Here is a 25,456-nt window from a genome sequence, read left to right as displayed (position 1 = left end):
GGCTTGTCAAGAGCAGGTCTAAAAAGTTGGGGTGTCTCACATGGAGTTTGAACTCTTCATTCCTGTTGGCTGTGGGCCACAGCTCTAGAGGTGGGATTTTTGGTGAGATTGTGTCTCAGCCTCTCTTACCTGCTTTGGTATGGTTTTCTTCTCAATTTCTTGATCTGTAGTCATCACTTAGCCAGATTTCATTTTTTTTAAGGAGGAAATTGTTCCATATGTAGCTGTAGACTGTGTGTTTGTGGGAGGTAAGTTCAGGATCTTCTCACATCACCATCTTGAACTGGAACCCTCCTTCCTCTGGTCTGCAGCAGAAGAGAGAGTAGACAGAGTTATCTGAGGCTTATGCCCCAAAAAGGGTGGGGTGATCCTATGATCATTTACATTTTTAATGTACAGAAATCTAGGTCTTTCACCATGGATTGTTTGTATGGGAATGTGATAATTTTCTAGTCACTTCTGAGATTTTGTGGAATAAGCATTTTATTGCTGTTTTTAAATCTATTTCATATAGCTTATTAACTATTTGCTAGATGCAAAGCACTGGTAGGTCTGTAGGGGAATGATCAATAAGGCAGCCCTAGCATATCAGTATATTTTCGATAGAAGATAGATCTGGGGAGAAAACAAAGGGGGCACTTAGTGGGAGAAATGCTCCCTTCGAGCTGAAAATGAAGTCAGCCGTTATCAAGTTCCAAATCCAAACATTGGTGTTATGATATATATTTTCTTACAAAAGACTCATTTTAGTAGCATGGTGTTGATAGAGATGAGTTTGAGAAGAGAACCATCTGGACAAAGGATAGGCCCCTTTAAAAATCCATTCCACTGTTATGATTGATCACCCTGAAAAATTAGTTTGAAATGCCTGTAGGGCCAGAGGGTTGAATTAGAAATTGCTAGAATGGATCAGACCAAAGGTTTAATCTTAGTGTTTGATTGCCACTAGTGATTTACAGTTAAAAATAGTTCTGCTGTGGGAAAGCATGGCTTTCATCTCTGATAGTACTTTAAAGGTTAAGTATTGCCCTGTTTCTTTGAGCAGTGATTGATTTACAGCTTTGTGTCAGTTTTCCCCCCAGAACCTTTGGGTTCATGTTATACCTCTATTTATTACATTTTGAGGTATTGGTTTTCATAATTTAATTTCATATCATAGGAAATAGAAGTTACACCTTTTTCTTATTTATCTCATTCATCAACAAAGGATCCTACTAATTTGATGGTTTTAGGTTTGATGAACTCAAATTTGTGTACCAGCCATGCTTTTATAGATTGTTTTGTCCTAGCCATTACTTTTTCTAACTGAAAACTTATTTTTGGACTTCTTTATTTGATGACATTTTAGTTGAACTTCTTTGACCCTTCTTTAGTTCTGCCATATTTGGGTGTTTCTCTGTGTGAAATTTAAACACTTACAGTTGGAATCAGTACTAAAACTGACTTCAGAGTGACCCCTCTTAAAGTCAGTTTGTGATCTGTGAACCAAGTCACCAAAGCTTACATTGACTCTGATGTTTAAAAAACTGTGTTCCCTTTGAAGGCAGGGATTGTATTGATTTATGTCCAGGTACTAGTATAGTACTGATCCTGGTGGGCTGTCAATAAAGGTTTGTTGAATAAATGAATGGGATATTGTGAAAGGTTTAGTGAATATTTGAGTAGAGGTAAGTGCTTGATTTCTTTTTATCTATGTAAATACTGTTAAGTAACTCCTAAAAAATTATTCAGGCATATAGTGTCTCTTAAAACATCAATTATGACAATAACAGTAACAACCCCAAAACACTGGTCATAAACCTTTAAGAGTATAATTATTTAAGGGGCCATTGGCTGGCTTAGCCAGTGAAGCATGTGGCTCTTGGTCTTGGGGTTGTGAATCTGAGCCTTATGTTGGGTGTAGAGATTACTTAAGTAAATAAACTTATTTTCAAAAAGGTACAGTTATTTAAGATCAAGAGTTATGCGTATTATTATTTGCCTACTTGAACCAGGAGAATGGGAAAATAATGGTGGTTTGCTAGGCTGACAAGTAGCAGTAAAATTGTTGCCCTTATACATTGTTGGTGGCTTTATAAAATGGTTAATCCTCTTAGAAAAAAATTTTAAGTTTATTTATTTATTTTGAGAGTGAGAGAGGGTCAGAGAGAGAGGGAGTGAGAGAATCCCAAGCAGGCTCTGTGCTGTTTGCACAGAGTCTGATGCAAGTCTCGAACTCATAGACCATGAGATCATGACCTGAGCCAAAACCAAGAGTCAGATGCTTAACCGACTGAGACACCCAGGCACCCCTAGAAAAACGTTTTATTTTTCAAATTTATTTATTTTTTATTAAAGATTTTTTTTTTTTAACATTTATTCATTTTTGAGAGACTGACAGAGTGTGAGCAGGGATGGGCAGAGAGAGAGGGAGACACACAGTCTGAAGCAGGTTCCAGGCTCTGAGCTGTCAGCACAGAGCCTGATGTGGGGCTCAAACCCATGAACTGTGAGATCATGACTTGAGCAGAAGTCAGATGCTTAACTGACTAAGCCACCCAGGCACTCCTACAAGAACATTTTAAAAGTATGAGAAACGTCTAAACACCTGTACTTTGTGACTCAACGTTATAACTTTTAGAGGCTGATGAAGTAGTCTCAAATAAGGAGCTAGCTATATATAGAAAGATATTAACTGCAGAATTATCTGTACAATTGAAGAATACTACGATGTTAAACCTTGATTAAGTTATTTCTCTGCCTCAGTTTTCTTATCAGTAAAATGGAGATAATAATAGTATCTTCCTCATGTCCTTGTGAGGAATAAATGAAACTATATATGTATATAGCTTAAAGTAGTATCTGGCCGATATATAGCACTCAGATTTGGCTCTGCTGCTACTGTTTGTGTTTTATTATTATTGATGCACAGGTCTCTCATTTCCTGGAGACTTTTATGTAATTGTGCCAGGCATTTTGTTGGGTACAGTGGGAGATGAGTAAATAAAAGTTGTGGTTTTTGTTTCAAGGAACTTAAAATTCACTTGGTAGTGATTATAATATATATTTATAAAGATATTATAAATAACTTTAAAAATTTTTAATGTTTTATTTATTTTTGAGAGAGAGGAAGGGGCAGAGACGGAGGGAGACATGAGTCCAAAGCAGGCTCCAGGCTCTGAAGGAGGAAGAGTCCCCATGTTGGAATGATTTGAGTGCCAAACTGAGGAGTTTTTATCTTATTTACATAACACTGGTAAATGATGGCTTTTGTGACCGGATAAGAGCAATGTTTTGGGAATATTGGGTAACTGCAAAATGATTTTGTGGTTGTAGGAGAAGTGGAAGTAGGGAAATGGGACGACTAGTTTTTTTTTTTTTGTTTCCCATTCATTCAAAAAAACATGTGTTGCTCACTTATTCTCTGCCATATTTTGTGCTTTGTATTGAGGATAGTAAACTGTATCATATTCACTTGAACAGTGATTGTTAACTGGTATTTCAGAGCATAGATCATGAAGCTTGAACTGGTATGTGTTTGTAGGAACGAAAGGTAGATTAGATGTCAAACACGGTGGTGGGACAACAGTCATAATTTTCTGTATGGGGTAAGGGAGAGGTAAAAGGTAAAGATGACTTTTGATTTTAAACCTGAATGACTTGGGGACTTACTGTACTTATTCCTAAGGCACATTGGGAGAAAAAGAGGGTGAGCTAGTGTATGTGGACAAATGATATGTTTTACTTGATTTATTTTGTTTGAGTTGCCAGTTAAACATTCAGTTGCTCCTTTGGAGGCAGTTGGGGGGTTGGGACTTGGGGGCGGTAGAGATGTTAAAAATACAGATTTGTAAGTCATGTCCATAGATGTGGCAGATGAAGCCTGAAGTAAATTACGTTGTCATGGGAAAATGTGTGTGTGTGTTGTGTGTGTGTGTCTGTGTTTATGTGCACGCACGTGCGTGTGTGTTGTTAGTGGGGGTGGGTAGGGAGCTGAACTTATTTTATTTTATTTTTTAAAAAGAGAGGGAGAGGGAGCACGTGCATCCAGGCGGGGAGGGGCAGAGAGAGGAGAGATAGAATCCCAAGCAGACTCTATACCATTAGCACCCAGCTCCATGCGGGACTCGAACTCACAAACTGAGATCATGACCTGAGTCTAGATCAAGAGTTGGACGCTTAAGTGACTGTGCCACTCAGGCGCCCCTGAACTTTTTTTTATTTTAAAAGCATAAAAGAATCACTTTATTTTATTAAAAAAATTACATATGCCTGTTAAAAAAAAAAAAACCTAGTGGTAAAGAGGGTATATCCAAAATCTCACTACCCAGAAGAATCTTACTTCCCAGGTGCAACTGTCATTAATATTCAGGAAGATCATTCTAGATTTTTTTAATACATATTTGTAGATAGTTAGAAATAATTGCAGAAGTCTATTATGTATTGCACAGTGTATTTTATTTCATACAATGACTAACTGTAACAGCCTCAGTTCCCTCAACTGTTTGTTTGTAATATTTGAGTTATTAAAATGCTAGTACTGGGCTAGTACTGGACAAGGCTAGGAAGGAGGTGCTCACTCTTGGAGACCAGCAAGTATGTGCAAGTTCTTGACGCTGAGAGTGATGCCTCTTAAAATTTTACAACATAGGTGCCTTGCTTGCTCACCCATCCCTGGTCCTGCTGTCAAACAATTAAATAATAAAATTTCCTTTATAATTACTTTGTATTTTTATTAACCAAATCAAGAACATCATTTTAAAAAACCATACTACCATGAGACTTTTAAAGAAAAACAGCAGTTTCCTGACACTGTCTCATCCCATTTAACTTAGCCCCATCTGGCCTCCGTTTCCTGTTCTATAGAGGCAATGATTTTCAACTCTTTTGGCTTTTTTCTCCTTAATATTTACTACTGTATTTCTAAATATTATGCTTTTACTGGTAGTACTTGGTGTATCATACTGCATTATCTAAATCATTTGGGTATCAATGACCACTTTTTTTATTTTGTCTTTTTCTAAAAAGGTAGTACCTTGGATTTAGTTTGTTACTGGGCCTTTTTATTATTGAATAATTCAGCCAAAATTATTGTGCTATGACTTTGAAGGGCTTCTTTGTAAGAGCTTGTTACATAGACTTTATTTTTGCTAAATCCAGTAGAGTATCCAGTTTATTTGTTCAATGTATAGCATCAAGATTGACTATCTTAACACTTTCTGCAGATTTCATTTTTTCTTAACCTTTCTATACAAAAGAAAATCAAGTGAAGTTTTAATGAGGTGCAAGTTCCTGTGCACGTGTGTCCCTTAATTAAAACAAAAATTTTCTTTTAATGTTCATTTACTGATGTAAGCTGTATACCAGGTACCCACTTAGGTTTTTTGTATATATGATTTCATTTATTCCTTATAACTTGTAGTGCCAGTAGCTACATTTTATGGTTGAGGAAATAAAGAGATAGAGAAGTTAAATAATTTGCCTGAAGCTGCAGTTGTGGTAAATAGTGGAACCAGAATTCAGACTCGGGAATGTCTCTTAAATCTATATTCTTTTTTTTTTTTTTAATTTTTTTTTTCATGTTTAGTTATTCTTGGAAGGGAGACAGGCAGAGCGTGAGCAGGGGAGAGGCAGAGAGAGAGGGAGACACAGAATCTGAAGCTGACTCCAGGCTCTGAGCTGTTAGTACAGGGCCTGACGTGGGGCTCAAACCCACGAACCGTGAGATCATGACCTGAGCTAAAGTCGGATGCGTAACCGACTGAGCCACCAAGGTACCCCTTAAATCTGTATTCTTAACTGCTGGCTTGAACTATGCATTGTGCTCTCTTTTGGCTTCCCAGATTTCTTCAGGAACATTCCTTTCTCCTTCCTCTGCCGAAACGTTGCTTTTAAGGATAGTGTTCAAAATTTACACAAAATTGGGTTTTTGCAGACTACGAAGCTTTTTCAGTTTTTATTAAAGATGGGAAGGATTTATCACAGCGGTTTCTCATGATTGTAATGACTAAAAAACATAAAAGAAAATATAAATCTCATGCTCAAGCATTTGGGGTTTGGGAGAGGGAGAGAAGAAATTAATATGACCAAGTAGATTATTTACATCTTGTTTGGTTCACAAATATGTTGTGTCTCAGGAAATTCAGAGATAAATTACATAGACTATGTCCTTAAGGATTATCATCTAAAAGTGTACTTATAGGCAATATAAGTATTCTGTAAGAAGGGTAAATTAGGTACTATGGGAATTTGTTGAAGATCTAAGGAAAACTTGTAGAAAAGGAAATGACTTGAATGGGCCCACTGAAGGATGGATGGCACAATTATGGAGTGATCAATTCAGTAGAAATTTACAGAGGCAGGAAATTTGGGGGACATGTTGTGGAATGGCAAGTAGTGCTTTGATTAGACTTTTCTTCCCCAAGTTCACATAGCTAGTGATGTTTGAATTGGAGATGGAATCCCAGGCAGTCTGACCGCAGAGTATGCAGTAATAGCTATTGTGCTAGATGCTTCATACTCAGCTGGAAATTTGCTGGTAAGAACCCCTTCTGTCAGAGTAGGGATGTGTTCTGCAGAGAGGTTTACAATGTAAGGAAATTATTTATAAGGGAGCAAGTTTCCTGAAGGATCCCTGGAAAGAGATGAGGAGGTAGTCAGCAGAGGTGGAGGTAGGGGTTGTGGGGAGATCGTGGTGGGGGGAAATGAAGAGGAGCACTAAGAAGACTGGAGTTCACTTTTGGGGGTGATCAAGAGAGCTTGACAGCAGTGTGCCACTTGGTGGAAATAGTTGGCCTCAGGGTTCCAAGTGGAGTTATGTTTGCCAGTTTTTAAAGGAGGCATTTAAATTATAATGAGAAAAACTTTCTTCTGTTATATCATTAAAAAAAGGTTACTTCTGGGGCGCCTGGGTGGCTCAGTTGGTTGAGCGGCCCACTTCAGCTCAGGTCATGATCTCGTAGTCCGTGAGTTCGAGCCCCACGTCGGGCTCTGTGCTGACAGTTCAGAGCCTGGAGCCTGCTTTGGATTCTGTGTCTCCCTCTCTCTCTGCCCCTCCCCACTCATGCTCTGTCTGTCTCTGTCTCTCAAGAATAAATAAAACATTTAAAAAAATTAAAAAAAAGGTTACTTCTGATAGCACTTAATGAATTTAAGTGGTGTTTCAAGGTATTAGTTTACATTACTAATATTAAAGTTATTTAGCTTTATAAAAAACTATCACTATCATTAGAGTTCTTGTCTTTAAACTGTATTTCGTAGCTGTGTTTTCAAGAATGTGTTGTTCATACATGGAAAAATAGAGAATATAAAATGAGATCTGTAGAGAATATTTCATAAACCGAATGGTGTCCAATTATTTTTGTCTGTATCATGCTTCTTACCTTTTTGGTAAGGAAGAGTTTGATTTGTTGACTAGCCATTGTTAGCAGTAAATTGGGGGGGAATGCACTTAGAGTTTAGGAGCTAAGTAATAGATCGAGCATTTGATGGGTTTTGGTTAGCTGAAAGTCAAATTTTAAGATAGGGATCATTGCGCAACAAGTATAGTTGGCAAGTGAGACCCACATCCTTAAAAACATAAGGTTTTGTGCCAGATTTAATTCTGCAAACATTTTATGTGCAGATAATTTGTAGGAAATGAAGATTACAAAAAAAGTCCCTCCCTTGGAATTTATAGTCTGAGAGGTGAGAGAAAAAATTTGTATAAACAAGATAGAAATAAATGACAGCTGCATGAGAAGTGACAAAATGCTATGAGATCTCCAAGTGGAAAAAATTTATTATTTAAAAAAAATTGTGCATGTATGTCTTGATTTTTGGAAAATAATTTCATGAAGTGTGGCGTTTGAGTTTGATTTAGAGAGATGGCTTGGTTTCCACAGATTGTGGATGATTTTATGGATTAATGTGAGAATAGACACAGGGGGAATAGTATTGAACATGTTTGGAAAATGGCCAGCAATAGTGTGGGGAATGAGGATGTTGGAGATGAGGTTAAGGCTAACAACATGCTGAGTGTGGACGTTGTTTTGTAGGTGTTTGGAGGCACTTGGTGGTGTTTTATTTCAGCAGGAACTGATATCATCCAACTTGTATTTTAGGAAGGTTATCCTAAAGTGGACTTAGGAGGTGGTTAGCGTAATGGTAGTTAAGAGAATGAGCATCAGTCCTGGGACATCTCTTGGCTCTGTCACTCTTGGTTGTTAGTGCGGTCAGTCATGAGTTTAACCTACAAAATGGGGATAATGGTGGCACTTAGAGACTGTCCTGATAAATAAATGAGATTATCCAGAGCAGCATTTACTACATGTCTTAACACAGAGTAAGCGTTCACAAAAAAATGTTAGCTATATAAGAATTTTATTCTGTAAAAGGGCAAAGGCTAGAGGTAGAAAGACCACACAGGAAAGCACAGTGAGTCTACTATTTAATAAGGTGTATGATATGCTGAGGCTTTTTTTCTTTTTTCTTTTTTCTTTTGTTTTTTTAGATAACATTTTATTGTGCTGTTGAAAAATCTTGTGTTTGTTAAGTGTGTGTGTGTGTGTATGTGTATGTGTGTTTAAAGTAAGTTCTATGAAAAGGCAGTTGATTATTTTAAATCTCATCAGTCTGTGTATCAGAGTAATCTTTAACGTGTGTGAAAGCACCTGTCAGTGACACTGGTGGGCTTGTGGTGGTGGTGCTGGAGCACAGAGTGATTAGCAAACCTAGTTGCCTGGGAAATCATTAAAGAATGACCATCACTGGAGTTTCACTCACTGCTTCCTCACTGTGTAACTTTTCTTATGGGGTCTTGAGAAATAAGAAGATGGAAAAGAAAGGATATGAAGGGGTGAAGGTGCCATTTACTTAGTTTGGTTGTTGTGAATTATGCTTGAGATGGTATAAGAGTCAGAAGGAAGAATTTTTTTTTTAATGTTTATTTATTTTGAGAGAGAGAGTGCAAGTTGGGGGAGGGGCCGAGAGAGGGGGACAGAGGATCTGGAGCAGGCTCTGTGCTGACAGCAGTGATCCCCATGTGGGGCTCAAACTCAGGAACCTGTGAGATCATGACCTGAGCTGAAGTCAGACACTAAACCATCGAAGCCATGCAGTGCCCTTAGAAAGAATTCTTTAACATAAAGGTGTTTTGTGTCCTCGAGGTTTGCAGGGACTATAAATAAATTCCATGGTTGTTTGGCCTCTAAGATGGGAGATTCAGGGTGAATAGATTTTACCCAAACTTACAGGAAAAATTAGGGTTACAGCTATAATTGAGAAAATTGAAAATTACCTTGAGTTATCAAAACCCTTGGAGTCAACTCTGACTCTGCTTTTTCCCTAGCTCATCACCACTACATCAACAAATTCTGTTGTCCCTACCTTCAAGATCTATCTTGAACCAGGCCATTTCTCACTTTCGTCCATTGCTACCACTCTGGTGTAAATCACCATTATCTCCTTGACTAGCCCACGGCGATAATCCGAAACTAGTCTCCATGTTTGATTTGCGCCCTGCCCTGGACTAGTCTTTATGTAACAGCCGGATTAATTCTTCTGACTAATTCAGGAAGTCATGTTCCTGTTATACAAAACCTGTCAGTAGCTCCCTGTTTCAGGAGTTCTTAGCACAGCTCTAAAATCCTTCCACGGTCGGGCCCTGTTTTTGGAGCCTTCTTTCTTGTCACTCCATTCACTCAATGCACACGAGCCATCAGATATCTACATAATGCACCCAGTTAAGAATTCACGTCTCTGTACGTAGGTTTCCTCCCTACAGAGGTTTCTCTCATTACTCTCTGTGAAGCTGCAGTCCTAGGTTGTCTCCATTCACTTTAACAGGCTTAAAGCTTTTATCACTACCCCAAAAGTATACCTTTTAAAAACATTTGTCTTCCCCACTAGAATGTAAACTCCAAGAGAGCAGGACTGTATTTTTTGTATTGCCACTAGTTAGAACACAGTAAATGACCAGTATGGGGCACCTGGGTGGCTCAGTCGATTGAGCAGCCAACTTCAGCTCAGGTCATGATCTCACAGCTTGAAGCCTTGTGAGTTTGAGCCCTGCGTCGGGCTCTGTGCTGACAGCTCAGAGCTGGAGCCTGCTTCGGATTCTGTGTGTCCCTCTCTCTCTGCCCTCCCCTGCTCATGCTCATGCTCTGTCTCTCTCTCAAAAAATAAAATAAACATTAAAAAAAAAAGAACATAATAAGTGACCAGTAAATACTTGTTTAGTGGATGAATGATTTTATAAACAAAAGGAGATTTATATTTCTTTAAATCTGAGATCTGCTGTTGTCATCAATATTTATTTTATGTTCATCTACATGCTGGAACAAGCAAAATAAAAATACAAATATTAAAAAGCAGGAACTAGGGAAATAATAGAATTGTAATATGATATCCAAATAGCTTTTGCTTGAAGTAGTGTTTGGTGGCATTAAAGGAAGAAGTTTCCTTCTCACGCTACCTGTAAGTTAATCTTTCCTGTGACATTGTGCCAAACTTGAGAGCTGGCAAAAATTGTTTGATTCTTACAAATTTATTTACTATTTGATTTTGTAACTCTCATTTTTAAAGTCCTATGGTATGTATTTAGAAGATTTCAATTTAAGCAAATTTCACCTCCAGACCAAGTTCTGACAAATGTTCAAGGTCTCAGTTCCAGATATCAGAGAACTATACTGAACTTAAATGATTGAGGGAGAAATGAACATGACACATACCAGAATGATCTTCAGTGTCCCTAAGAGACCCAGCATGCCTTGTGTATAAAACAAAGATCTTAGATGTGTCCTAAATTTGAATTCTCTGTGACTGCCATTGTGATTTTGGACGAGTTATTTAATCTTTCTTTCTTTCTTTCCCTCTTTCTTTCTTTCTTTCTTTCTTTCTTTCTTTCTTTCTTTCATGTTTATTTATTTATTTTGAGAGAGAGAGAGCATGTGTGCATACGTGGGGGTGGAGGCAGAGACAGAGAGAGGAAGGGAGAGAGAAAATATGTAACTTTTCTTGAGTCTGTTTTTCTAATGAGTAAAATGGGTATAGTATTACTTAGCTACTGAACAGGGTTGATGTAGGAATTAGATAAGAAGATACTGTATAATATAGTTGGTACATAATGGTAAATAATATTATATTAAAATTTTATGTATATGGACTGCTGAGTGTATATGTTTTTGTATTTTGACGATTTTGATATACTGTTTCTAGTTTTCCAAAGATATTTGATGGTATTACCTAACATGTTTTAAATCCATCCAATTGTTATAAAATCTAGTCCATTTGTTTTGCATTTTTTGTTTTAAAAAGCAGATATATTTTGAATTAATGAATTATTTAATCAAATAATATTAGAGGGCTGCCATGCCTCACTGGCTCAGTTGGTGGAGTGTGCAGCTCTTAACCTTGGGGTTGTGAGTTCGAGCCCCATGTGGGGTATGGAATTTCCTTAAAAATACAATCTTGGAGCGCCTGGGTGGCTCAGTCGGTTGAGCGTCCGACTTCAGCTCAGGTCATGATCTCGCGGTCCGGGAGTTCGAGCCCCACGTCGGGCTCTGTGCTGACAGCTCAGAGCCTGGAGCCCATTTCAGATTCTCTGTCTCCTCTCTCTCTGACCCTCCCCCGTTCATGCTCTGTCTCTCTCTGTCTCAAAAAATAAATAAACGTTAAAAAAAATTAAAACAAAACTTAAAAAAAAACAATATTAGAAGTTATTAATAAGTGCCATAATTTCTGCTTGTAAAGATTAAAACTTTTAATTAAAGTTTATTTATTTATCTTGAGAGAGAAGCAGAGCAAGTGAGGGAGGGGCAGAGAGAGAGCAGGGGAGAGAGAATCCCAAGCAGGCCCTGTGCTGACAGTGTGGGGCTTGATCTCACGAACTGTGAGATCATGACCTGAGCTGAAACCAAGAGTAGGATGCTTAACCTACACCCAGATGCCCCTAAAGATTAAAAACTTTTAACATCTATGTGATGAGCACAGGGTGGTGTAAAAGGAAGTGTTGAATTCTGTGTTGTGCACCTGAAACTAATATAACACTGTGTGTTAACTAATTGGAAGTGAAATAAAAACTTGAAACCTTTTTGAGATCTATATTTTTGAAGCTCTGTAATTGCATTTTAAAATTATACTATGGATGTGCTCACTCATCTCATCGATGTTAGTGGAAGCCAAGTGCACAATATGGCTCAGTAAAATAAAATCACATATTGAAGTTTTCAAGTCACAGATATCAACTTTATCAGATAATTTTGTTATGCTTCTGCAAGCTGTTTGTTGTTAACATTTTGTGGCTTTACTCTTCGGATGCTTTTATGGTCTTGCATCTCTCAGGTGAGATAAGTAGCTTCATTCTATGAAGTATAGATTTTAATGAACCAAGAGGCAATAATAAGAAAAAACATTATTTCTCCCGAGTCCTCTGAATATGAATTAAGAAGGCAATAAGATGTACATAATGGGCTTAGAAAGAAAACGCTGCAGTAATGACTGATACGGAAAATGTTCAGTTATTTACCACTTACTTGATATAGCACTTAATAGCACTATTCTGGTCATTACTTGTAGAAAATACTTAGAAACCTCCTTTGACTCTTTCTTGATATCCTACCCCCTTTTCTGCTCTAACTTTGTAGAGAAATGTGGAAATCTATGGTTAAGCAGAGTCAGTGGGTCAGAAAATGGGATAGACCTTTAAGAAATAATTTAAGGGGCAGTTGACTTGAAAGTTGCCTTAGAATAAGCTGGATATACTGGGTTGGAATTGTGCAAATTGTCATGAAGACTTGTGCAAAGGTAAATGCAAGTACTGGGTCCTTCTGATGGTCTGCTCTTTGAAGTGCTGCACAGGGGTGCACTGCTGGAGGCTGCTCCAACAAAAGTGCCCTTCGAGACATAGTACTGTGCAAAACCTTAGGTTACTGGAAAGCGGTAGCAGGGAAAGCAGTCTAGCAGGTAACAACCAGTGTTTGCCTAGAGGAAATTATCTGGGAAAACTTGACCGAAAGAAATAGAGGTTGCAGCTGCAGCCTGCAAGCAGAACGTGTGCTTCATCTGTGTGAAAATGATTTTTCCTTCTTTTACACATATAGAGCTGGTTGGTCACCATTACTGCTTTTAAGGTGTTAAGAATAAGGACCTTGTGTTCCTATTCTACAAAGCACGTTAAGCATTGTGCGTAAATGTGCTACACTGAAGAAGGCATCAGCAGTTACTGAAGAGATGGCGTAATGAAAGGCTGGAGCCGCCAAGCATCGTCCTTAAAGGAATTCCGAGGTAGGAGACAAGGAAAACTTACCCACCGTAGTGGAACAGGAAAAAGTTATTTCTTTAGTTTGGCGTTACTCCTCTGCTGAATGTTACGTATCCTGTGCTGTCAAGTCAGTAAATATTTCTACGCCATTTAGCGGTGGTCCAGACAGCAAGGACTTAATGAAAACTGAGAGCCAAAATAAGGAATATTTAAAAAAAATTTTTTTTACATTTATTTTTGAGAGACAGAGAGAGATGGAGCGTGAGTGGGGGAGGGGCAGAGAGAGAAGGAGACAGGGAATCCGAAGCAGGCTCCGGCCCGAGCTGTCAGCACAGAGCCCGATGTGGGGCTCAAACTCACAAACTGCAAGATCGTGACCTGAGCGGAAGTCAGACGCTCAATCGACTGAGCCACCCAATCGCCCCTCATATTTATCCTAAAATCCACATGACTTTTTGGAATGAACGCACCATAATATGTTGAAATTTATATAAATATAACAGTGTTTAAAATTGACCCCCTAGGAAGATGTGACATTTTAACTTTTTCTTCCTTGGCGCTTGCTGTAGTACTTCCATTTTGAGAAGTAATGTGAAGATGGTCAGTTTTGGGCTTCATTATCTGGTTTAAAATTTAACAGTTTGACATGCTCCACACCAAGAAGCCTAACCAGCATTCCACTTTTGAAGTGTGTGGTTGGGTGTATGAAGGAAATGACAGGTCATTTTAGACATAAATACTCATTTACCTAACACCTAAGGGGGGAAAAAACCCACAGTTCTTCCCCAAACCGAATAAGGCCAATTATTTTTACACTTAAAAATATGAACTGTCTTGCTACTGAATCAAAAGATGGGACATGAATTGATACTGGTTGTTGGTACAGTTTTGATAATAATAGATATAAATCTTTTCAAGCACAAAGAAGGGCTAATAAGAAAAATAAGCCAACCTAATTTACATATAGGTGAGAGATAATAGCATTTTAAATGTGAAAGGAGTTGTTCACGTTAGCTTGATGAAATCTAATTTAAAATCCTTGAAAAGCTTCAAATAAGATCAGAACCACTGAACAGTAGACAATATTTTTGTCATCCAGGTTTGTGAATATACAAAACTAGGAAGGTAAGAATAGCTACCTTGGAGTAGTTTTTCTTTGGAAAAATACCAATGCTCTTTGGAATATATTTGGTTTGCATTATAGTCTTATTTAAAAATATATAGAATTTATTTTTTGAATAATCAGATGTTCAAAAGAAATAGAAGATTTTACAATATTCACTCATATATCCTAGATATTTTGAGTATAATTATTTTTGTATATATATTTTCTTTTTCCTCCTTTAAACAGAAATTGTAGCAGTGTTATACTGTATGCATTTTTCTGTATCTTGAAATTTTTTTTTTACATAATACAGAATTCTGTATCATTATATAAAGTCTCCTTGATCTTTCTTTTTTTTTTTAATTTTTTTTAACGTTTATTTATTTTTGAGACAGAGGGCGGAGGGTCAGAGAGAGGGAGACACAGAATCTGAAACAGGCTCCAGGCTCTGAGCTGTCAGCACAGAGCCCGACGCAGGGCTCGAACTCATGGACCACGAAATCACGACCTGAGCCGAAGTCGGCAGCTTAACTGACTGAGCCACCCAGGCGCCCCTCTTTTTTTTTTTTTTTTTTTTTTTTTTTTTTAAGACTGCCTGATATTCTCTTGAGTGACCATATCCCAGTTTTTTTTAACCAGTGCCTGTTACACTTTAGGTTGTTGCATTATTGTCTTGATTCCATAAATACTTTGGTCTTGAAAGTCATTTGTTTCTTAACTTCCAGGCAGAAATATTGTACAGGTTCCAAAAGAGTAAAGAAGAATGTTGGCAGCTAAGTAGGAAGGGTAGTCTTTAGCCAGTGTGTTATTGCTAGAGGTAAAGAGTTCATTTCAGGACTTTTTTTTTTTTTCTATTTAAAATTATGTAGTTTTTTAATCTGCTATCATGCATTGCTGCACGTTACATCATAGCATTCTCCAGAAAAGGCTTGCAAAAAACTGGAACTGCCCTGGGCAGCATTCTGGCATCTACTGGGAGAAACTTGTGTCACTGAATCTGTGATCTGGGTTTGTATTCCCATCGTGCTGGGACGGGGGCAAACCTGAAATTCTGAACTGTGTCTTTTGTACTTTACCCTCATTACATTGTTTTTGTAATTAAAAAAAGAAAAAAAAACACTAGCTAGTTGTAAACATTTGAAGCAGTGGTTCCTATGTACATTATTCACCTCCTTTCCTTTTTAATTTATATTGTTGCATTTATGTATTTCTAAAAACATTTTATTTTTTAAAAAACTCATTGTGTCAACTTTTATAAAAAGATTATGATGCTTTATCTAATCTTGGGGATTTCTTCCACTTAATATTACATTGCTAAAATTTATCCTTGTTTTCACTTGTCACTAAAATTTATTCATCTTGTATGTATGTTTCCTTCTGTGACTGTTAACCAGAATTTATTTATGTGGTCTTCTGTTTGTGGACATTTTAGTTGTTCCCCAGTTTTTGTTTTGTTACTGGTGAATTGTGCTTCTGAGAATATGCTTAGACTTGTTTCTGTTGTACATGTGCAAGAGTTTCTCTTAGGAAAATGAGCTGTTAGATCATAGCATATGTGAATGTCCCACTTCAGGAAACAATGCCAATCTGTTTTCCAAAGTGCCTGTGCCACAGCAAACAAATTCCTGCTTCCGTGTGTTGTGAATACAGACAGGACTCCTGCTCTTATAGGATCTGCATTCTGCTTAAATAAGTAAAAGAAGATAATTTCAGAAATATTGCAGTGTTGTGTAAAGAATAGACAAGAGTGTTGTGAGTTGGGTGATGGGGTCGTTAGCCAATTTCTACTTATTAGAGGTAAGAGTGATGGCAAGTTATTGGAGGGTTGTTTTAGTCAGTGTGGTCCCGGATGGCCTCAGGAGGGACTTCTGAGGTGAGGCCCGGGTGAAGAGGCAGCTGGGTCACAATCTGGAACTCTGGGGGTAGTAGCGCAGAGGCGCTGTGAAAGGGACGAACGTGGTCTGCAGCAGGAACAAAAAAGCCACTGTGGTTGGAAGGCAGTGGACCAAGGGGAAAGTGAGAGATGGGCAGGGCTGGAGCTTGACAGTGAAGTGAAGAGCCATCAGAAATGTAAATAGGTGAGTGATGAGTGATGAGGTGAGTATTTAGATTTTGGAAATACCACTCTCACTACCCCTTTGCTAATGATTACCAGACCCGTCCGGGCAGGACTGGGAACAGGCAGGTGGATGAGGTGCAACAGCTGGTCCAGGTGAAGGGTGGTGATGGCTTCCGCTGAGCTTGTAGAGGATGGGAGAGAAACAGTGCAACTCAGGGTACGTTTTGCGGAGAAAGCAACAGGATTTGCTTATACAGTAGTTGGGATTTTTAGGGGGATACAGGCTTGGAATTTCCAAAACATAGTCTGCATCAGTGGGGTCAGGGCCATGCCATTCCTGCTGAAACTGGGGGCGAGCTGGTCAGAACAGCCTGATGTGGAGATGTGGGTTGAGGAAAAGTAGTTGAGCTTAACTGTCAGAATTTCTGCGTAATCCAGTTACTTTTGTTTCTGTGTAATTAGAATCGATAAGATACAACTTATTCATAAATTGACGTTAGGTTTAAACACATCTTTTAATGTAGCATTTTAACCAGATTAGCTTTTGCAAATCACATCCTGTTGTACATACGCTCAGATGTCTGTAATTTCTTGTGACCAGAGACTCAGTACCCCAATAATATCACTTATTCCTGGTTTTACTATTTTTTTTAATTTAGTTTATTTATTTATTTTGAGAGAGAGAGAAGGAGAGAATGTGAGCAGGGGAGGGACAGAGAGAGAGGGAGAGAGCGTGGAACCTGATGTGGGGCTTGAACTCACGAACCATGAGATCATGACCTGATGCTTACTAATTCCCCTCCCCTCCCCTCCTCTCCCCTCCCTTCCCCTCCCTTCCCTTCCCTTCCTCTCCCCTCCCCTCCCCTCCCCTCCCCACCTCTCCCCTCCTCTCCCCTCCCTTCCCCTCCTCTCCCCTCCTCTCCCCTCCCTTCCCCTCCTCTCCCCTCCCTTCCCCTCCTCTCCCCTCCTCTCCCCTCCCTTCCCCTCCTCTCCCCTCCCTTCCCCTCCTCTCCCCTCCTCTCCCCTCCCTTCCCCTCCCTTCCCTTCCCTTTCTTTAAACTTTATTCATTTTTTTTGAAAGTGAGAGAGAGAGGGCAAGCACACAGGGAGGGGCAGGGAGAGAGAGAGAGAGAGAGAGAGAGAACCCCAAGCATGATCCCACAAACTGTGAGATCATGACCTGAGTTGAAACCAAGAGTCAGATGCTTAACCGACGGAGCCACCTGGTGCCCCAGATTGTTTGACTCTTCTAGCTCTTGGTAGCTCTTTGCACTCCTCGGCTTGTGGCTGTATAACTGGTCATCACCTCTGTCTTTACATAGACTTGTCCTTTGTGCTCTGGTCTCCTCTTCTGTCTTATGAGCACACTTGTCATGGCATTTAGAATTAACTCCAGAATCATTTCATCTCAAGATCCTTAACTAACATTTGCAAAGATCTTTTTCCTAAATGATGTGATATTCACTGGGTCTGGGTATTATATTAGGGCATGGACATATCTTTTTGGGGGCTGAAATTCAATCCACTCCAGTGATGGGAACCTGTGAAGTCCTACTTGAAAACCTAGAAAACTGGGGCGCCTGGGTGGCGCAGTCGGTTGGGCGTCCGACTTCAGCCAGGTCGCGATCTCGCGGTCCGTGAGTTCGAGCCCCGCGTCGGGCTCTGGGCTGATGGCTCAGAGCCTGGAGCCTGTTTCCGATTCTGTGTCTCCCTCTCTCTCTGCCCCTCCCCTGTTCATGCTCTGTCTCTCTCTGTCCCAAAAATAAATAAACGTTGAAAAAAAAAAATTTAAAAAAAAAAGAAAACCTAGAAAACTAAGAGAATGGTGAGGTGGTTAATCACAATTAGGAATAACTACCTTTGGCTTTTTTCCCCTTATAGAACCCAGTTATGCTGTTAGAGGCTCCCCTTTGGAGAAGCATGAAGTTCATGTGATGAGGAGTTCTTTCCACAGCACAGGGCCTGCTTGCAAGGATTCTCTCTCTGCCCCTCCCCTGCTTTGTGTGTGCGCTTACTCTCAAAGTAAATAAATAAACATTAAAAAAAAATGATATATAGCATTACTTAGTGTGTATTAAAACTATGTAACAAGTGCATGTTTCTCATTTAAAAAAATAAATGAGTGTGTTCCATTTTTTAAAAAATATTTATTTTTAAGTAAGCTTTATGGCCATCATGGGGCATGCTCCTGAGATCAAGAGTCACATGCCCTTCCAGCTGAGCCAACCAGGCATCCCTTTCCTCATCATTTTTTTGGATATCATCCATGTTAATATACAAAGATATTGTTCATTTTGGTTGTTTATATTTTGTATGAATATTCCACAGTTACTTCATCCATTACCTCATTCAAAGATACTTAGATTGTTGCAAATTTTTTGCTGATTGTGCTGCCTTAAACAGCCCTGTACATGTTTCCTTGTGCACATGGGTGAATTCTTTAGGGTATCCTAAAAGTAAATTGCTGGGTTGAAGAGTACATATAACTTCAGTGTTGGTAGATTTAGACAGATTTATCTTAAAAAAAAATTTTTTTTTTAATGTTTATTTATTTTTGAGAGACAGAGCACGAGTGGGGAAGGAACAGAGAGAGAGAGGGAGACACAGAATCTGAAGCATGTTCCGGTCTCAGCTGTCAGCACAGAGCCCGACATGGGGCTCGAATCGCGTGAATCTCGAGATCATGACCCGAGCTTAACCGACGGAACCACTCAGGCGCCCCTAGACAGATTTATCTTTAAAGAGGGTGTACCAATTTGTACGCAAACCAATTGTGTATTAGAATTCTTGTTCACTGCCAAGTGTTGGTTAGGTTGGTTAAGTATCTTTTTACTTTTTATTTCTCATTTAGCTTCAATAGACTATTATATGACCATTAAAAAAATGCTTGTTTTTGAGAGAGAGAGTGTGTGAGTGCATGAGAGCAGGGGAGGGGGAGAGAGAGGAAGATAGTGAATCCCAAGCAGGCTCCGTATAGTCAATGCACAGCCCAGCACGGAGCTCAGTCTCACTAACTCTGAGATCATGACCTGAGCTACAGTCTGGAGTCAGATGCTTAACTGACCGAGCCACCCAGGTGCCCCTGACCAATTTTGTTTTATTCAGAGTTATTTCTATCATCCAGGATTATTTTGAAGCAATCTCTGCCATCATATCATTTAATCAGTAACTGTTTCTTTCTTTTTTTTCTTTTTTTAATTTTTAATGTTTATTTTTGAGAGAGAGAAAGTGTGAGCTGGGGAGGGGGCACAGAGAGAGGGAGAGAGGGAGATACATAATCTGAAACAGGCTCCAGGCTCTGAGCTGTCAACATAGAACCTGATGCGGGGCTCAAACTCAAAAACCGTGAGATCGTGACTTGAGCTGAAGTCAGAGGCTTAACTGACTGAGCCACCCAGGCACCCCAGTCAGTAACTATTTCAATGCTTAATGCATGTCTCCACAAAAGATTAAAGGCTCAGGGCTTTTTTTTTTTTTTTTTTTAAACAGTATTGATAATTATTTAGCATAGTTAAAAAAATTTTTTTTTATGTTTATTTTCGAGAGAGAGACACAGAGTGTGAGTTGGGGAGGGGCAGAGAGAGACTGGGAGACACAGAATCTGAAACAGGTTCCAGGCTCTGAGCTGTCAGCACAGAGCCCAATGCAGGGCTCGAACCCACAGACCATGAGATCATGACCTGAGCCGAAGTCGGATGCTTAACGCCCCTAGCATAGTTTTCTTTCTTCCTTCCTTCCTTCCTTCCTTCCTTCCTTCCTTCCTTCCTTCCTTCCTTCCTTCCTTCCTTCCTTCCTTCCTTCCTTCCTTCCTTTCTTTCTTTCTTTCTTTCTCTCTCTCTCTTTCTTTCTTTCTTTCTTTCTTTCTTTCTTTCTTTCTTTCTTTCTTTCGTATAACTTACATATAGTAAAATATTAAGCATAACATATTTTAAGTATGTATTTGATGCGTTTTGACAAATCTGTACGTTTGAATAATCCATACCCCAATCAGGGACTGTTCCATCCCTCCAGCTGGAAAAAGATCTATGCAGATTTGACCCCTGTGGAAGAGACAGGGAAGAAAAGAAAGGTGGGTAGGAGAAGCCCGGACTGTGGTGCAGTTCTAAAGTTCTGTTAAAGCTGATGGGGTACCACTGAGCCCAGGTCACTTCTCAGGGGAACCACATGCTTCCTAGGGACAGGCTTGCCTTTATATCCCTGTGGCACTCTGTCATTGGCTAGCAGCAGCTTGTGAGCAGTGTGGCAGGCAACATTCTAATGATGATTTCCACCCCCCAACCCTTGATTCCTTTCCCCTGGTGATTCGATCAGACACTGATCTAGGTACTGTTCAGAGGGAGTTTTTAAAAATTTATTATTGAAGTATAGTTGACCTACAGTGTATATTAATTTCAGATGTACAACATAGTGATTTGACAATTCTGTACTCAATGCTCACAATAAGGGTAGTCACCCTGTGTCACCAAACAACATTGTTACCGTATTATTGACTGCATTCCTTATGCTATACTTGTCATCTCTGTGATTTATTTATTTTATAGTTGGAGGTTTGTACCTCTTAATCCCCTTCACCTATGTTGCCAATCTCCCCACTCACCTGTACTCTGGCAGCCGGCAGTTTGTTCCCTGCATTTAAGAGTCTGTTTGTTTTGTTTTTTAGATTCCACACATAAGTGAAGTGATGTGGTATCTGTCTTTCTGCTACTGACTTCACTTAGCAGAACACCCCCTAGGCCCATCCATGTTGTCACAATGGCAAGATGATTTTTTTTAAGGCTGATTAATATCCATTGTGTATATATATTTATATACCACATTTTCTTTGTGATTCATCTGTTGATGGACATTGGGGTTGTTTCCATATCTTGGCTTTTGTAAATAATGCTGCAATAAACGTAGGGGTGCTGATATCTTTTTGAATTAGTGTTTTCATTTTCTTTGGGTAAATACCCAGTAGTGGAATTACTGGATCAGATGGTATTTCTATGTTTAGTTTTTTGAGGAGCGTCCATACTGTTTCCACAGTGGTTGCACTAAATTACATTCCCACCAACAGAGCACAAGGATTCCTTTTTCTTCACATCCTCACCAACACCTGTTTCTTGTCTTTTTGGTACTAGCCATTCTGTCTGGTGTGAGACACAATTATTATGTGTTTGTTTGCTATCTGTATGTCTTTGGAAAAATGTCTGTTAAGGTCCTCTGCCCATTTTTTTTTTTAATTGGAATGTTCTTTTGGTGTTGAATTGTGTAAGTTCTAGATATATTTTGGATATTAATTCCTTATCAGTTGTATCATTTGCTGATATCTTCTCCCAATCAACAGGCTGCCTTTTTTGTTTTGCGGATGCTTTCCTTTGCTGTGGAAAAGCATTTTATTTTGGTGTAGTCCCCGAAATTTACTTTTGCTTTTGCTTTTCTTGCCCTTGCCTGAGGAGACATATTCATAAATATGTTGCTAAAGTCAGCGTCTCCATAAGATTATTGCTTATGTTTTCTTCTAGTTTTATGGTTTCAGGTCTCACATTTAGATCTTTAGTCGATTTGAGTTTAGTTTTGTATATGGTGTAATAAAGTAGTCCAGTTTTATTCTTTTGCATGTAGCTTTCCAGTTTTTCCAGCATGATTTATGAAGAGACATTTTTTTTTTCCATATGAGGGGTATTTGCAGATGTGATTAAAGTCTCAAGTCAGTTGCCCTTAAAATATGGATGTTATCTGGATGGACCTGATCTAATAACACAGGCCCTTTTAATTTTTTTTTTTTTTTTTTTTTTTGAGAGAGAGAGAGAGAGAGAGAGAGAGAACACAAGTGGGGAGGGGCAGAGAGAGAGAGGGAGACACAGAATCTGAAGCAAGTTCCAGGTTCTGAACTGTCAGCACAGAGCCTAGTGCAGGGCTCGAACCCACGGACTGCGAGATCATGACCTGAGCCAAAGTCGGACACTTAACCGATTGAGCCACCCAGGTGCCCCTGACACGGGCCCTTCTAGAAAGAGTTTTCTCAGACTGGTGGCAGAAGGGGATGCCAAGAGAGATTTCAGAGCATGAGAAGGATTACGTGCATCATTGCAGGCTCAGAAATAAAAGCAAGGGGACATATGATGAGGAATGTGAGTGTCCTCTAGAAGCTGAGAGTGGCCCTTGGGTGACTTCCAGCAAAGAAATGGGAACCTCAGTCCTACAACTGCAAGGAACTGGATTTGGGCAACAACCTGAATGCGCTTGGAAGAGTCTTCCCAGAGCTGACAGATGGGATTAAGCCTGGTTGACACCTTGATTTTGGTCTCATGAGACCATTTATTCGTATAGTCAATCTCATCAGAAAAGCTGTCAGGCTCACAATATCAAATACAGATTTTCCCCAAATCTAGCTACTTGAAAGTTCAAATTTTATCATTTGCCACGAATGCTGGCAGTTGTTTTCCTTGAAGTGACAGGCTTACTTCATTATTGAGAAAATATCTGCCAGATAACGTAGTTTGAGTAACTGTAATTTGTCCTCTGTTCTTTCAAATAAAAACGGTGTTCAATGAAAAAATGGGGCTAGTTCATCTTGTATCTTAATCACTATAATGATTTCCTAAACATAATCATCTGTTGTATTTTGAAGTCTAAAATGCTTTATACACACTTCCCATTTCATCACATAGATTATTATATAGAGAGATATGGATTCAGGGTCAAGACTGAATAAAATTAATAATTTTTGCTGTTTTCTTTAAGAATTTTAAATGAAAGTATGGGGCACCTGGGTGACTCAGTCAATTAAATGTCTGACTCTTGATTTCAGCTTAGGTCATGATCTCACGGTTCATAAAATCAAGCCCCCTTGTCGAGCTCTGTGCTGAAAGTGGGGCCTCCTTGGGATTCTCTCTCTCCCTCTCTCTCTACCCCTCCCCTGCACATGCTCTCTCTCACAAAACAAATAAACATTAAACAAAAAAGGATTTTTAGGGGCACCTGCGTGGCTTAGTCAATGAAGCATCCTACTTCAGCTCAGGTCATAATCTCATTGTTCCTGAGTTCAAGCTCCATGTTGGGCTCTGTGCTGACAGCTGGAGCCTGGAGCCTGCTTCAGATTCTGTGTCTCTCTTTCTCTCTGCCCCTCCCCTCCCCTGCTCTCTCTCTCTCTCTCTCTCAATAATAAATCAACATTAAAAAAATTAAAGAATTTTAAAGGAAGGTAGACTTTGCAATTTGAAATTGTGAGTGCACATTGGTGAAGAATACAATGACCTAATACTACAGTTTATTGCACTGCCTTTGTTCATGGTTGTACCGCCTTTGTTACCCATCATGGTAACACAGTGAAGAGGTAATAAGTTACTATGAAAATTGTTTTCTTTTGATAGACCCCTAAAAAGTTCTTGGGGATCCTCAGCTATTCTTTGAGAACTGCTGTCCTACATCATTACCAGCATTTGTATTGTCAGTTTTTCAGTTTTAACCATCTAATGGGTGTATCTTACTATGTTTTTTGTTGTCATTTTCTCAAGGCTAATGAGAATTGAGCACCTTTTTATACGTTTAGGGGCCGTTAAGGATATCTTCTTTGTAGTGGGCCTAAAAGGACACTCACACTGTTGATGGAAGTAGACAGCCTTAGAAGGCCCAGTTTTTTAGACCCAGTGCACTTAAGTCAGTTAGGAAAAAATGTCAATTACCACATAGCTAGTAGTTGTCTTTGCTTTTGAAACTTAAAAAAAAAAAAATGTCTTTTTAAATTTTAGAGAGTATGAGCCAGGGAGAGGGGCAGAGGGAGAGAGAGAGAGAATCTCAGGCACGTTCCATGCTCAGCACGGAACCTGACTTGGGGCTTCATCCCACAACCCTGAGATCATGTCCTGAACTGAATCGAGAGTCAGATGCTTAACCCACTGAGCCACCCGGCGCCCCTTAAACTTAAAAAAAAAATTTTTTTTTAACGTTTATTCATTTTTGAGAGAGAGAGATGGACAGTGTGAGCAGAGGGGGGGCAGAGAGTGAGGGAGGCACAGAATCCGAAGCAGGCTCCAGGCTCTGAGCTGTCAGCACAGAGTCCAAAGCGGGGCTCAAACTCACAAAGTGTGAGATCGCGACCTGAGCCGAAGTCGGATGCTTAACTGACTGAGCCACCCAGACACCCCCTTAAACTCTTTTTTTTTTAAGTAGGATCTGTGCCCAGCATGGAACTCAAGACCCATCAAGAATTGGATGCTCAACCAACTGAGCCACCCAGGCTCCCTGAAACTTTTTATTGGAGTATAACATCAGTTCAGTGAGGTGGTTTTTACTTTTATTAATCTTGGTTTTTAAAGGTTTACTGATTTTTTGTTTACTATTTCATTTATCTTTGTTTATGGTTTATTTCTACTAATTTTGAATTTAATTCGCTTGTGCTTATTCTAGGTTATGGGTCAACAGATGATTGATTTCAAGTCATTTTCTTTCTATTTTAAGCATTTAAAGCTCTAAATTTCCCTCTAAACACTATTTTTATTGCATCCTACAAGTTTTGATGTAGTATATTTTAATATCATTTATTATGAAATATTTTCAAATTTCTTTTTAATTTTTTCTTTGACTCACTTGCTATTTATATGTTGCTTAATTTCTAGATATTTGAGTCTTTTCTAGGTATTGTTACTGATTGTCAGTTAAAGCAAGTTGATTTAATAATATTCAGATTTTCTGTATCCTTAACGTTTTTTTGTCCAGGATTTCTAGAGAGGAAGAGAGTTGTTAAATTTTCTTGTTATTGGGGCACCTGGGTAGTTCAGTTGGTTAAGCATCCAACTTTGGCTCAGGTCATGATCTCTTGGCTCGTGGTTTGAGCCCCACATCAGGCTCTGTGCTGACAACTTGGAGCCTGCCTTGGATTCTGTCTCCCTCTCTCTCTCTCTCTGCCCTCCCTCTCTCAAAAATAAATAATAGACATTAAAAAAATCCTCGTTATTATATGGTTGTCTGTTTTCCCCTTTATTTTCATTGGTATTTACTTCATGTATTTTGAATTTATGTTATTTGGAACATACATCTATGATTGCTGTATTTTCCTGATGAATTGACTTTTATTATTTGCAAATGTCCC

The 25,456-nt window shown here is 39.1% G+C and overlaps 1 protein-coding gene across 3 annotated transcripts in view; it reads left to right on the top strand.

Moving 5' to 3' along the window:
* The window catches only part of ARHGAP32 (Rho GTPase activating protein 32), a 298,650-nt gene that overhangs the window by 41,351 nt on the left and 231,843 nt on the right, over positions 1–25,456 (top strand). Inside the window, exon 1 of one of the 3 annotated variants that reach the window (XM_045483460.1) lies at positions 13,051–13,242. The exons of the other annotated variants lie outside the window; for them this stretch is intronic. The gene's annotated coding sequence lies outside the window, so the exon portion shown is untranslated. Of the gene's footprint in view, positions 1–13,050; positions 13,243–25,456 lie in introns of those variants that run through there. 3 annotated transcript variants of the gene reach the window in all.

This window comes from Leopardus geoffroyi, chromosome D1 (genome assembly GCF_018350155.1).
Source record: "Leopardus geoffroyi isolate Oge1 chromosome D1, O.geoffroyi_Oge1_pat1.0, whole genome shotgun sequence".
Lineage (NCBI taxonomy): Eukaryota > Metazoa > Chordata > Mammalia > Carnivora > Felidae > Leopardus > Leopardus geoffroyi.
The sequence above is the reverse complement of the archived record's forward strand: the minus strand, read 5'-3'. Positions and strand labels throughout refer to the sequence as shown.